Raw genomic sequence first — 14477 nt, forward strand, 5'->3', positions numbered from 1 at the left:
CGCTGACATTTCCAGTCTGAGCTCACCGTATCTCCACTTGCAGTCTAACAGGTAACTCTAATAAACAAACCCCCAAACAAACACCTGATCTCCAAATCAGCAGGTCCCACCCCAAACACGCTCCTCCTCCTCCAGTTGCCGGCATGTCATATTGATGACTCCACCCTTCAAAATGCCAGCATCATCCTTACTCCTCTCTTTTTCACAACCATATCCAGTCCCCAGAAATCCTATGGCCTCCCCCTGCACCCCTGCAAAATCTGTCTGCTTCTCACCCCTCCACCCCCTCCTCTAAATTCACATCTGTTCCATCTCCATCTACATCTTCATAATCGCTTCCTCTCCTCTCGCCACCCCACTTCCTACCAAAGTCTATTCCCAACATAACCTTTGGGATCTTTCAAAAATATAAGTAAAGAATGTAAGATCACGTCACTCTCCCTCTCAAGACCCTCTCAAGACCCTGGCTTCCCACCTCAGAGGAGAAGCTGGAGTCCTTGCCAGGGTCTATAAAGCCCTATGTGGCCTCATCTCCCAGCTAAGTGGCCTCCTTGCTGGGCCTCTAACACACAAGGCACCTCCTCCCTCAGGACCTTAGCACAGCCCTTCCTTCGGCCTGGGACGCTCCTCCATCGGACAGCCACATGGCTTGATCAGCCACCTTCCTCAGGCTGCTGCTCAGTTGCCACCTTCTCAGGAGGCCTCCCCAGAACCCCTGTTTTAAATGCTAACCTCATTTCTAGTCCATCATTCTTTATTCCCCATCCAGCTTTATTTTTTTCTCTATACCACTTAGCATTTAACGTATTTGTTCAGATTTGCACGTGTACACACATACATACACTAGAATGGAAGCCCCATGAGGGCAGGGATTTGTACTTTTATCCATTGCTGCATAATGATGTGCAGAACCATGCTCAGCACATGATAGACGTGAAATCATTATCTGTTAACTGGTTTGTGGTTCCACGCTGATCTACCTGTGTCACTTGCCATCCTGACTGCATGAGAGGAAAGCCTGGACCTCAGGGGATGGCACAGCAAGTCACCATCTATCACAGCACCCACCAAGGGCATCACAGTGCTGGACTCACCTGTCAACCTTCCCTGTCGGACAGGGAGCTCCCACAGTGTAGGGACTATGCCCTTTACAGCTCAGAATCAGAGTCTGCCATGGGGCCTGAAAAAACATGAGTAGGTGCTTGTTGAATTAATGCAATCCAGATAATCCAGGCCCAAGAGGAATCCGAATTAAATGAGGTAATATGAAATCACAACTGTGATTTAAAAGACACCTTTGTGTGCTGTGCCTGTCTTCTGGTGTTCACTAAGGCACTTATATCACTTTGTATAGAGCAGTAGTATTTCACTTTGTGTAAAGTAAGTAGTACACTTGGGTTTATCTGAGGACATGGGACGTGGATAACTGAGTTTCTTCCCACATCCACACTTGCTCAAGTGTCCATATGGGAACTGTCTCTCTCCATTACCAGTGGAGGAAGCACAAGACACACCACGATAAGCTTTGGGTTCTAGTCTTCCCTTCACACTTACCAGTCTTATGTCTGACCTTCCCTTCAGTGATCCTCAGCTTCTCCATCTGAGGTTAATTCTCTTACGATACGAGAACAACTGGCTAATGAAAACAATTCAGCAATGGCTTGTTAGAGGGGATTTGTGGTTTATGAACGTACAGAAAGCAGGAACCACCAGGACCCACTGTGGGTTCACAGATAAAATACTCTTTCAAATGAATCTTGTTTCCTTCCTTGATAGGATTAAGAAACCAGTAGAAATGAGGGAGATCAAGAGTTTATGAATTCAGTAGGGCATCTGATAAGTTCAATGGGGTTGATATGAATTTGGTGTGTGGACCATTGGATGGCTTGGGGACTCGTTGGATACTGTTCTTCAGAGGCTACAATTTAATGTTCCCAGAGAGAGGTTCTGAATTCAGGACTTCAAGCCTCTATCCTTTGCAAGGTCCCATTGGACATTTTTATCACTGGCTTGAATTAAAATAAAGAGGCCATCTTTATTGCATTCGTGAATAGGCTGGTAACAAAGACGTCATGACCCAGGGTCAGAATCAGCATCCAAATCACTCTCACTCCTAGACTAGAAGAAATGGCCTGGATCCAAGAATATGCAATGGAAAGGGTAAGGTGCTATTTTTGGCACCCAAGAGCTACTTGCCCAGGTATAGAATAAGGAAGGCATGGCCTAGCAGCAGAAGACTTAAAAAGGTGTGAGGGGTTTTGTTGACATGAGTCAATGGTGCGCTGTTAAGTGTGCCAACCACCCAACCCCAACTCACCTCTTCCACAAAAAGCTTAACTTTGTCTGAGGTTATAGTACAGAATCATATCCACAAGTTTGAAGTGAACATCCCACTCTGTTCAGTGTTAGTCTGATGGTTCCAGGGACCACGTTTTAAAAGGGATGTGAAATGAACAATCCAAAAGTAAAATTAAGAAAACAATTCCCTTTACAATAGCATCACAAGAATAAAATATTTAGGAATGCATTTAACAAAAGCAGTGAAAAATTTATTCTCTGAAAACTACAAAACACTGTCGAAAGACATTAAAGAAGACATACGTAATCCATGTTCATGGATGAGAAGATTTTTAATACTGTTAAAATGGCAATACCCCCGAAACTGATCTACAGTCTCAACACGGTCCCTACATTCACATAGAAATGCAAGGGACACAGAATAAACAAAACAATTTTGAAAAAGAAGAACAAAGTTGGAGGATTCACACTTTCTGATTTCAAAACTCACCACAAAACCATAGTGATCAAGATAGTGTGGTATTTGTATAGGGATAGACAGACAGATCAATGGAACAGAATTTCAGGGTCCAGAAATAAACCCTCACATGTATAGTCAATTGCTTTTTGACAAGGGGATGAAGACAATGTAGTGGGGAAAGAATAGTCTTTTCACTAAATGGTGCTGGGACAACTGGATATCATGTAAAACAATGAAGTTGAACCCTTACATCACACCATATACAAAAATCAATTCTAAATGGACAAAAAGCCAAAATGTAAGAGGTAAAACCATAAAACTCTTACGAGAGGAAAGAAGAAATACAGATACAAGTCTTCGTGGCCTTATGTTAGCAATGGCTTCTTAGATATGCCACCAAAACCACATGTAACAAGAAAAATATGGATAAACTGGACTTAATAAAAATTAAAAACCTTCATGCTTTGAAGGACATCATCAACACACAGAATGGGAAAAAATATTTGCAAATAATATATCTGATAAGGGAGTTGTATCTAAAATAAAAGAACTCTTACAAATCAATAACAAGATATAACCAATTTAAAAATGGACAAAGAACCTGAACAAATATACCTACAAAGAAGATATACAAATGTCCAGTAAGTATATTGAAAGGTGCCAGCATCATAAGGTATCAGTGAAATGCCAATCAAAACACAATGAAATACCACTTCACACCCACAAGGATGACTATAATAAAAAAGACAGAAAATGCAAAGTGTTGGAAATGATGTGGAGAAATAAGAACCCTCATACACCGTTGGTAAGAATACAAAATGCATACCCACTGTGGAAAACAGTTTAGCAGTTCCTCAAAAGGTTAGAGTTACCATATGCCCTAGCAATTCCACTCCTAAGATATACACAAGAAAAGCAAAAAAAAATATGCTCACACACAAACTGGTCCATATCAACCTTATTCATAATAGCCCCAAAATGAAAACAACCCAAACATCCATCAACTGACTAATGGACAAACAAACTATGATCTATCCATACAATGGAATATTATCATTATCCAGCAATAAAAAGTGAAGGACTGGCCTGGCGCAGTGGCTCACACCTGTAATCCCAGCACTTTGTGTTTTTTTGTTTGTTTTTGTTTTTTTGAGATGGAGTCTTGCTCTGTTGCCCAAGGTGGAGTGCAGTGGCACGATCTCAGCTCACTGCAGCCTCCGCCTCCCGGTTCAAGCAATTCTCCTGCCTCAGCCTCCTGAGTAGCTGGAACTAAAGACGTGTGCCACCACACCTGGCTAATTTTTGTATTTTTAGTAGAGATGGGGTTTCACCATGTTGGCCAGGATGGTCTTGATCTCCTGACCTTGTGATCTGCCTGCCTCAGCCTCCCAAAGTGCTGGGATTACAGGCGTAAGCCACCGCGCCCGGCCAATCCCAGCACTTTGGAAGGCCGAGGCAGGCAGATCATTTGAGCCTAGGAGTGTGAGATCAGCCTAGGCAACATGGCAAAACCCCATCTCCACAAGAAATAAAAAAATTAACTGGGTGTAGTGGTGCACACCTGTAGTCCTAGCTACTGGGGGACTGAGGTGGGGGAATCACTTGGGCCTAGGAGGTCGAAGCTGCAGCGAGCCGTGATTGCACCACTCGACTCTAGTCTGGGTGGCAGGGTGAGACCTTGTCTCAAAAACAACATAAGTAAATTTAAAACGATGAAGTGGCCAGGTGCGGTGGCGCATGCCTATAATCCCAGCACCTTGCGAGGCCTAGATGGGAGGATCACTTGAGCTCAGGAGTTCAAGACCAGCCTGGTCAACATGGTGAAACCCCATCTCTACTAAAAATACAAAAAATTACCACGGTGTGGTGGCTTGTGCCTGTAGTCTCAGCTACTTGGGAGGCTGAGGCAGGAGAATTGCTTGAACCTGGGAGGCAGAGATTGCAGTGAGCCTAGATTGTGCCACTGCACTCCAGCCTGGGTGACAGAGCAAGACTCTGTCTCAAAAACAAACAAACAAACAAAGTAGTGATACATGCTACAACATGGATGAACCTTAAAAACATAATGCTAAATGAAAGAAGAAGTTACAAAAGAACGCACCCTGTATGATTCAATTTATAAAAAATGTCCAGAACAGGTGTATCTATAGTGACTAAAAGCGATTACTGGTTTCCCAGGGCTGGGATTGGTGGGGGAAACGAGGAGTGGCTGCTGCTAATGGGTATGAGGGTTTCTTTTTGGGGTGATGAAAATGTTCTAACATTGATCATGGTGATGGTTGCACAATTCTGTGATACACTAAAAATCATTTAATTGTACGCTTTGAGTGAATTGTATGGCATGTGAATTATAGCTCAATAAAATTGCTATTGAAAAAGGAGGATGCGAACAAACTGGATCTCAGAATGAAAACAGGCTGTGAAACCACATCCCAGGCAGAAAAGCTGAAGAAGGCAGGAATACAACAGAAAGGCTCCTGGGGAGAAGCCACCTACAGATACGCGAAGGGCTGTCAACTCTACTCCTCTGTCTGGACTGCACATTCCCCATCCCCATACATACCCAATAACTCCTATGCACCTTCACAGTTCAGCTTTCCCGTCACCTCCCAGGGAAGCCTCCGTGCCTCCCTCCACCTTCATCTCTGCTGTCCACCTTCATAGCACCGCGTTCCTTGCCTTCATCTCACTTCCATCTGTCGTGACATATTTATTTAATTATTGGATGACAGTCTGAGAACCTTGATAAATTACCAGCTCCATCAAGGGAGTCATTGGTTTTCACTCACCAGAACTTATCAATGTGCCCGGCAGATAGAAAGTGCTTAATAAGTATTTCTTGAATGAATGAATGAATGAATGAATGAATGAATGAAACGTAAAAGCCAGAAACTACAAGCAGATCCTCTAAGAAACAAGCTTCTGAGAGTCTGAGCCATCTACAGATGCGTGAGTGTCACTGTCCCTGCCTGCATGGGAACTGATGGACGACACGGGTGTCACAGAAGTACCAAAGGGAAGGGCAAATGGGGTTATTTTTCCTTCTGTTTTAAAATCTCACAAACAGTTCACATACACTGGAAAAATCCTAAAAAGCAGATAAATAATCAAATCAAATCACCCATAATTTATCTACCGTGTGATACCCCCAGTTAACGTGTAGCCTTCTGGAGTTGCGCTATGTAGCATTTCCTCATATGGACAAGCAATACTTGAATGAATGGGGAACTACGTGGCTCTTTGTATGTCTCACAGCCTTTAATCATAACTCACACTTCTTGGATGCTTAATCTGTGCCAGGCACCATGTTAAACACTTGACATGCATTTGATTCTCCTAAAACCCAGTGAGGTGGATACTCAGTAATTCACATTTCATATTACACCATACCCAGAAACTGGGTGTTACAGGAATCACGTCATTTGCTCAAGGTCATAGACTAGTAGGTGGCAAGCCAGATTCAGATCCCAGCAATCTGACTCCAGAAGCCAGCAGGGGTTCCACAAATGTTGGCTGAATGAATCACTGAATTAATGAATGTGTGCTCAGCCACCCACACTAGGGAAAAACTGAGCTGCGCTTAACCAGTTAGTTGGTTGTTGTCTTTCAAATGCTCTAGAACATCATTAATACCTTCAGGGGTCACAATATCCTAAGGCTAAAAAAGGGACATCTTGATAACATAAGGAGCTTTCTTTGGTTCCAACTTCCCCCATCACTGGAGAGATCTTCCTCAAGGGGGAGCCTCAAGTACCTCCTGGGATAAGGCTCTCCAAGGTCTCCCGTGTCCAAGCTTCTGTCATCCATGGAGTCATCTGCAGGGCTCGCCCTTGCTGGCAGAGCCCCTGCTGGGCCACTCCCGGCCACTGCCTCCACACCGACTGCAGCCGATTGGCCCCTGCAGCCACTGTGATGCTGCCGCATCCACTTTGGAGGTGCTGGTGCTACCTCTCCTGCTGGTACAGACACTGCCAGTGCTGGTGCCACCACCACCACATGAGTGTCACCAACACTGCCAGCGCTGGGCTCACCGCCACTGCCATGTCACTGGAGCCACCAACTCACAACACTGCAGGGCCAGCGCAGTGGCGGGGAGGAGTGAAGCTCTGGATGTTGTTTGCTCAAGTCCCACTCAGTTTGAAGGCATTTGTAGGACAAACTGGGTGACAAGACATCATGAAGTGCTCCAAACTGCCCCTCTTCTCCAAACAAAGCTTCATGCTGGACTATCTGGGGATGTCCAAGGGAGAGAGGACTTAGTGCCTCAGGTAAACAGATTCCCGGAAAGCCCCACTCATGTTCCCAAGACATCTCTCAGTTCTCTGCGGTGGACGGTGCAAGCCAAATTGTGAGCTGCTTTCCGCCCCACCCTTCTGCTGCATATAGATACGAACAATTGTGTTCCTTCGTTCTGCTGCTGGGAAGCTTATAGGCATTTGCAAATTAAAATTCAGTAAGACCTCGTGGTATGCATTTGTGATCCAACCTGACCCCTGACTTTGCCCTAGTTTCTTTTCCAGTCCTGTTTCTCAAATGTATTGTTCTTATTATGTTGTTATACCTATGCCTGAAAGTCGCTTTTGAAATAAGACAGGCATTTATAAAATAAAAGGAAGAGCTGGAATAAGAACTTACGGATACATACTTTAAAAAGTTCACTTCCAAATGTGGTATGTTTCATTAGCGGTTTTTCTCTGCGGACTTCAAACAAGCAGGAAATCTTCACCAAATGACTTGGCAGTTCCAGGTGAAAAACAGAACTCTCAAAGAGTGTTACTGCATGTGAATTACAGAATGACTGTTCACCTCCTGGCCTGTGGTAGACAGGCAGTAAGGACATGGCTGCGAGGCATGGCCCTGGCAAAGCTGGCATTCAGGACCCACAACCCTTCCTACCTCTCCATCTCCTTCAGCCCAGACTCTTTTTTTAAAGGGCACCCAGCTTCCTACACTGTCCTGGGTGGGTCATAACAGACGAAGTCATGTTAAGATTTAAAGCTGTAACTCGATGCATGCTTCACGGTTAGGGGCCTTGCAGAACCCCAAAGGCAGGATCACCTATGTAATTTGCTGGGCCCAGCATAAAACAAAAATACAGGACCCCTCGTTCAAGGTATTAAGAATTTCAAGATGGTGACAGTGAGGCATTAAACCACATGCAGGGCCTTGTGTGACTGCACAGGTCACAAGTCCGAGCCGGTCCTGCATCAAGGACACACAAAGGCACACTTTAGAACATTACTTTTATATACACAACCACAAATTCTGGTTTTTACGGAAGAACAATAAATAGTTGCAAATATTTAAAAACAACAGAAAATGTCAACGACATTCCATTCTGGCAGAAACACTAGTTGCCTCAGCTCTGGGATTTGTATCACTTTGGTGCGAAAGTGTGAGAAACATCATCTTAATTTTTACCATGTTTCCATCCAAGCCTCCACATGCTGTCAGAGTGTTGCATTTTTAAGAGAGAAGTTTGGAAGGGGTGATCAGATTGCATATGCCAGGTATCGATTGGCTGTGTCCCCACAGCCCAAATCTGTGTCCCCAAATCTCACCTTGAATTGTAATAATCCCCACGTGTCAAGGGCGGGGCCAGGTAGAGATAATTGAATCATGGGGATGGTTCCCCCATACTGTTCCCATGGTAGTGAGTAAGTCTCATGAGATATGGTGGTTTTATAAATGGGAGTTCCCCCGCACAAGCTCTCTTTCCTGCCGCCATGTAAAAAGTCCCTTTGCTCTTCCTTCATCTTCCACCATGATTGTGAGGCCCCCCCGGCCATGTGGAAGTGTGAGTCCATTAAACCTCTTTCCTTTATAAATTACCCAGTCTCCTGTATGTCTTTATTAGCAGCACAAGAACAGACCAACGGATACCACAGCAAAGCAGGAAGGGGTAAGACAGCCAGGGGCATAAGAGATTCTCAAAGGATGGGCAGGATTTGGCAAGGCCAAGAGGAAGGGTTCCGGGAAGGGGAGCCAAGGCGCAGAGAGAGGAGCAAGGAGCAGAACCGGTGAGGGGGCAGGAAAAGGGTCACCCACCAGGCCAGGTGGGGCGGGCTCACCTATGGTCACTGAGTTACTTCAGAAAAATACATAAGAACCCTTTTAAAGTTCTAGAATCCGATTTTAAAACAGATTTTATGTTCATATTGGGTAAAATAAATGTGACTCACTCAATGTCAAATGGGCACTTGTATATAAACGACACATGAACTTTTTCCCTCTACAAGCAACAGCATCAGAATAGAATCCAAAGGGTACGCAGGAGAACTGACAGCTTGAATTCTCTTAGTGAACCGTCATCCAGCTCTCCAAATCTCGTGGCTGCCTCTGAGCTCTAGCAGAGCCTTTTGGGTTTGTGCTGAGGCCATTCTCAGTGTAGGGTCATTAGTCAGTCTTACCCTAAACACACTGCCCAGCACATTCCGGGAGGGCGTTATGGGCACTGGTGGGCGCTCCTGGCAAAGAACAAAACTCATGTTCACCACCATTAACAAGCTCAGCCTGCAGGGACTGAATGATGAGGAATCACACAAGAACAAAATAGGACTTGTCATCTTCCTACCTGAGACAACACACATGGAAAAACTCAAGAACACTATTCTAGCTATTCTAGCCAGGCATCCTCCTCCTCTAATGGGCTTTTTTTTTTTTTTTTTTTTTTTTTTTTTTTGAGACGGAGTCTCACTCTGTCGGCCAGGCTGGAGTGCAGTGCAGTGGCCAGATCTTGGCTCACTGCAAGCTCCGCCTTCCGGGTTTACGCCATTCTCCTGCCTCAGCCTCCCGAGTAGCTGGGACTATAGGCGCCCGTCATCTCGCCCAGCTAGTTTTTTCTATTTTTTAGTAGAGATAGGGTTTCACCGGGTTAGCCAGGATGGTCTCAATCTCCTGACCTCGTGATCCGCCCGTCTCGGCCTCCCAAAGTGCTGGGATTACAGGCTTGAGCCACCGCGCCCGGCCCCTAATGGGCTTTCTGACTTAAATGTACCATGACACACACCATGGCAGAACTTTAAGAGCTTAGAGGTTTGTCTTTAGAAACATATAGGCCAAGATACATGCTATCATCTACTTTACAAGGAATATAGATTAAGAGAGAATTTAAAGTCAGAGAAACCAAGTAACACACGTATATTCCTCCAGACTGCAACTGATTCTTTCTCTGCCTGCCTCTCTTGCCATCTTTATATAGAAAATGGTAATTTATGCACATATATACATATTATGTTAATTTGTGTGCATAGATATATGTGTATGTATATGTTACATATGTATATATGGGCTGGTTGTGGTGGCTCACATCTGTAATCCCACCACTTTGGGAGCGAAGGTGGGTGGATTACTCGAGCCTAGGAGTTTGAGAACCAGGCAACATGGTGAAACCCCATCTCTACAAAAAATACAAAAATTAGCCAGGCGTGGTGGTGCATGCCTGTAGTCCTAGCTACTTGGGAGGCTGAGCTGGGAGGACCCCTTGAGCCCGGGAGGTCAAGACTGTAGTAAACCGTGATCACACCACTGCACTCCAGCATGGGGGACAGAGCAAGACCCTGTCTCAAAAACAAAATGCATATATGTACATATATAAAATATATATAAAAACCGATATAAATATGTATATAAGTATATGCATATACATAAAGAGCAAGAGGGCCGGGGAGAGGATATGTGCATATATACATATATATTCATATATACTACAGTACAATTCAATTCCATATTATTAAACCCAGTCAGCACTTAAAGAGTCTCTGCCATGTGCTGGCCCAAGGATAAGCACTAGAACACAAAGTTATGAGTGTCACCAACCTCAAGGAGCTCACCATCTAGAGAAGACACACTGAAAACTGAAATGCCCCTCCTATCACCATGGTGGCTATTTATAATGGAAGGTAGTTGGTTTGGTGGTTCTGTATTCATGGCGGCCAGTAATGTGGGTTGAGTCATGCTGGCTGGGCTCAGGACCCAGCTTCACCACTTTGAAACTGTATGACATCCAACGTGCCACTTGAGCTGCCGGGTCCTTATTGGTAAAATAAATACAGTCATGCACTGCACGATGACATTTTGGTCAACGACAGACCACATATATGACTGTGGTCCCATAAGATTATAATATTGTATCTTTACTGTACCTTTTCTATGTTTAGATATACAAGTACTTGCCACTGTGTTACAACTGCTTACAGCTTCAGTATAGTAACATGCTGTACAGGTCTGTAGCTTAGAAGCAGCAGGCTATCCTGCATATAATAGCTTAGGTGTGTGGTAGGCTATACCATCTAGGTTTGTGGAATTACGCTCTATGATGTTCACACAATGATGAAATTGTTTAATAATGAATTTCTCAGAACATATCCCTGTCATTAAGCAATGCACGACTGTATCTATAATAATGGCCTCTTCATAGGGTGGCAGGACTTAAATGATTTAACAAGTGAAAGCAATTACACTTACTGGAACCAAAAGGCACTCAATGAAAGGAAACCATCATTGTTAGCAGCATTGTTGTTATTGACAGGAACATCAAGTTCAACAGTGGGGGGCACACAAGAGAAAAAGGTCACTCTAACTTGGGAGGTGTCAGGAGAAGTTTGTGGAGGTGGTGACATGGAGTTGAATCTTTCCTAATAGCATGTGTTTGGCAGGGGAACAAAAGGAAGAAGAGGCATTCATTCCAAGGATAAGAAAGGTTTATTCAAAGGCCCTGTGGCATGAAACACCCTACCATGTCCGGAGGATGGTCAGCAGATCAGCACAACCAGAGTGAGGGTTCAAGGTCAAAGAGAAGCCAGAGCCAGATCTCGAAAGGCCACCAAAAAGCCCTTAACAATGGAGTAACAAAATCAAATTATCCTTTGAGAAGGGTTAGGCTATATTCAACTGAACATAATTTCACCTTTCCAGGGTCACCATCGCGATAATCAGCTATCACGAATACTACTGGAGTACATCAATGCCACAAAATAGAAAACCTGTAATTCACATGTCCTTTCCTCTGTTCACAAGTCTTCAAAAGGTTTTTTGTTTTATCGACTAATTGGCTTATTTTTCCAAAATGATTTAGTTGCTGAGGAAGGTTTTCTTTACCACTAATCTCCTCCAGAATGATTTTAAAATACTCATCTTACTAACCGCAAGGAAAATCTGAAGTGGTCACTTTTTAGCACTCAAAAAGGCCGCATGACAACGGTTCACCCTCAAAGTGCTCAAACATCCATCGCAGCTGTGCGGATCAGGCCTCCGAGTCAGAGGTGAGTGTGGGAGGCATGGACAAGATAGGCGTTAGAACCGGAAATAGAAGAGAAATGAGAGCTCAGAATAAAATCAGTGTGAGTAAACAACAGTGTACAGGAGTAGCAAGAAAGACAAAGGAGGTCACCAAAGAGGAAAAAGAACGTGTGATACGGTCTGAAAGGGACAGACAAAACAGGATAGGACAAAAATGCAAAGGGTTTGTTGTTTTTGTTTTTGTTTTTGAGACAGAGTCTCGCTCGGTTGCTAGGCTGGAGTGCAGTGACACGATCTTGGTTCACCACAACCTCCACCTCCCCAGTTCAAGCAATTCTCCTGCCTCAGCCTCCCGACTAGCTGGGACTACAGGCATGTGCCACCACACCCAGCTAATCTTTGTATTTTTAGTACAGACGAGGTTTCACCATGTTGGCCAGGATGGTCTCGATCTCTTGACCTCGTGATCCGCCCACCTCAGCCTCCCAAAGTGCTGGGATTACAGGCGTGAGCCACCGCACCCAGCTACAAAGGGTCTTTTCAGAGAAGTCAGTGGCAGAAGAGGTCTGAGAAAGTCTGGGACAGTCAACTAAACAGTTTTGAATACCTCTAGATCAATTTGCTCATTCACCATTCAGGAGGTCAGCCTATTGGTCAATTCTATTAATTCTTTTTCAAATATGTCCTGTGCACCTTCCATGCAAGGTACTGAAGATTCAGAGCTGAATGAGTGTCCAGTCTCTGTCTTCACTCAGTAGCTCACCTGCTATCAGGCCGAAAAAATAGCTTGGCATGCATGGACTTCAACCTTCGAGAACTCAAGACAGCAGGGAGAGAATTCACTGCCACTGGCCACCTGATATATGCCAGGTATCATCCTAGGTGTGCTCATTTACGCCGTCTTACTTAATCTAACCTTCCTTTGATAAAATCAACAGGCATCAACAATCTGTTTTGCTGGCCCCCATTTTCACTGTTCCATATTAGAGAAAACAGAGGCAGCGGGTGGGAAAGAGGTCACGGAAAGGAAGCTGAAAAACCAAAGTTTCAGATGCCCTTTGTTTTAGACACCCCTCATTTCCAGAACTAAAGTGAGGTTTTAGACACCCCTTATTTCCAGACCTAAGGATTGGGTCTGAGATTTTCATAAAACAAACATGGCTTTTCCCTGTTCACTTTTTCCCTTTAGTTTAACACAACATTGGCCGCAAATGCCCATGGATTAATTCTGTCATTCCTTGGCTAACAGGCCCATAACACGTTCCATCTGTTCACGTGCGTTTGTGTGTGCTCAAGTGCTGGTGCGTCCAATTCAGACACAACTAGGGAGTACCGTCATCCCTGCAGGAACTGCCAGTTCGTCAGATCCAAATCCTGGACACAGATGTCATTGCCATAGGACTGCTTCTTTGTGTGGTAGCTGCTGCAGTCTGGGGGAGCTGAGAATTAATGGTATTTTGCTTAAGTCGTTAAAAACAAAACAAAACAAAACAACAAGATAATCATGTCAACCCATAACGTGGAACTACAATTTAGCAAGCATTTTATGGTCAACAGAGAAGCTCAAAGAACATGATAGAAAGAGTTAAGGCAAGCATGAAAAAGAGCAAAATCTCAACCAATCACTCTCTGTTTCTCAGACAATAATTTTTCTCCTGAAAAACCAATTCAGATCAATAAATTTATTTATTGAGGACCTACTATGTGACAGGTACTGTCGATCCCACTGAATACTACAGAATTTGTTTTCACTACAGTCTTTTATTCTTTCCAATATTTAAAGCATTGATCGGGATGCTTTCATGGTTTTCTCCTTAAGCAATTTTATTATTATGTCTTCAGAAGTGTAACACTTTCAGGACTACGTAGTTTTCTGCATTTTGGTTCATTTTTGTTTTGTTTTGCTTTGTTCTTACTGTTGTTTTTCACCTAAAGCATTCCCTTTCTTTTCCTACTCTCTGATTTTTACGGAGGAAAAAAAGTCTAGCATCTGGGATCTGAGACCACTTGAAACGTCTGGGCTGGGGATTGCTAATGGCCTCCCAGAGATAACCCAAATTGCTGATTTAGCGAAGCCCATTCTTGACCTTGACACAAGACAAGACAGGCAAAGGGGAAGGACTTGGGAGGCCGCAGTAAAAGAAAAAGGATCATAGAAGCGCTCAGATCTCGCCAGGCCCCTCCCCCATTCAGCAAACACCTGGCTGAGTTGGAAAACATGACCAGCCCAACCTTCCTATTGGCTGCAATTGAAGCTGTCAGTTCTCGGCTTGTCACCGGTTGCACTGGGAGGCCCCAGGCAGCCACAAGAGCCCTAATTAGGCAGAAATGACACTTCTACAACTGACCTGCCAGGACCTTTGGCAAACCATTTAACATCATTAGTTAACATGTTTTAAAAGTGTGAATGTAAATGAACAGCCAGTGGCTTTCAATGGAGTTTGTCGGTGGCATCTCCCCCTCCCTTTCTCAGTCTTTC

At 44.2% G+C, this 14477-nt stretch overlaps 1 protein-coding gene across 2 annotated transcripts in view; it reads right to left on the reverse strand.

Annotated features, from left to right (window-relative positions):
- The window catches only part of HSPA12A (heat shock protein family A (Hsp70) member 12A), a 182484-nt gene that overhangs the window by 152321 nt on the left and 15686 nt on the right, over nucleotides 1-14477 (reverse strand). The gene's annotated exons all lie outside the window — the stretch shown is intronic.

The sequence above is a fragment of the Theropithecus gelada genome, chromosome 9 (genome assembly GCF_003255815.1).
Source record: "Theropithecus gelada isolate Dixy chromosome 9, Tgel_1.0, whole genome shotgun sequence".
NCBI lineage: Eukaryota > Metazoa > Chordata > Mammalia > Primates > Cercopithecidae > Theropithecus > Theropithecus gelada.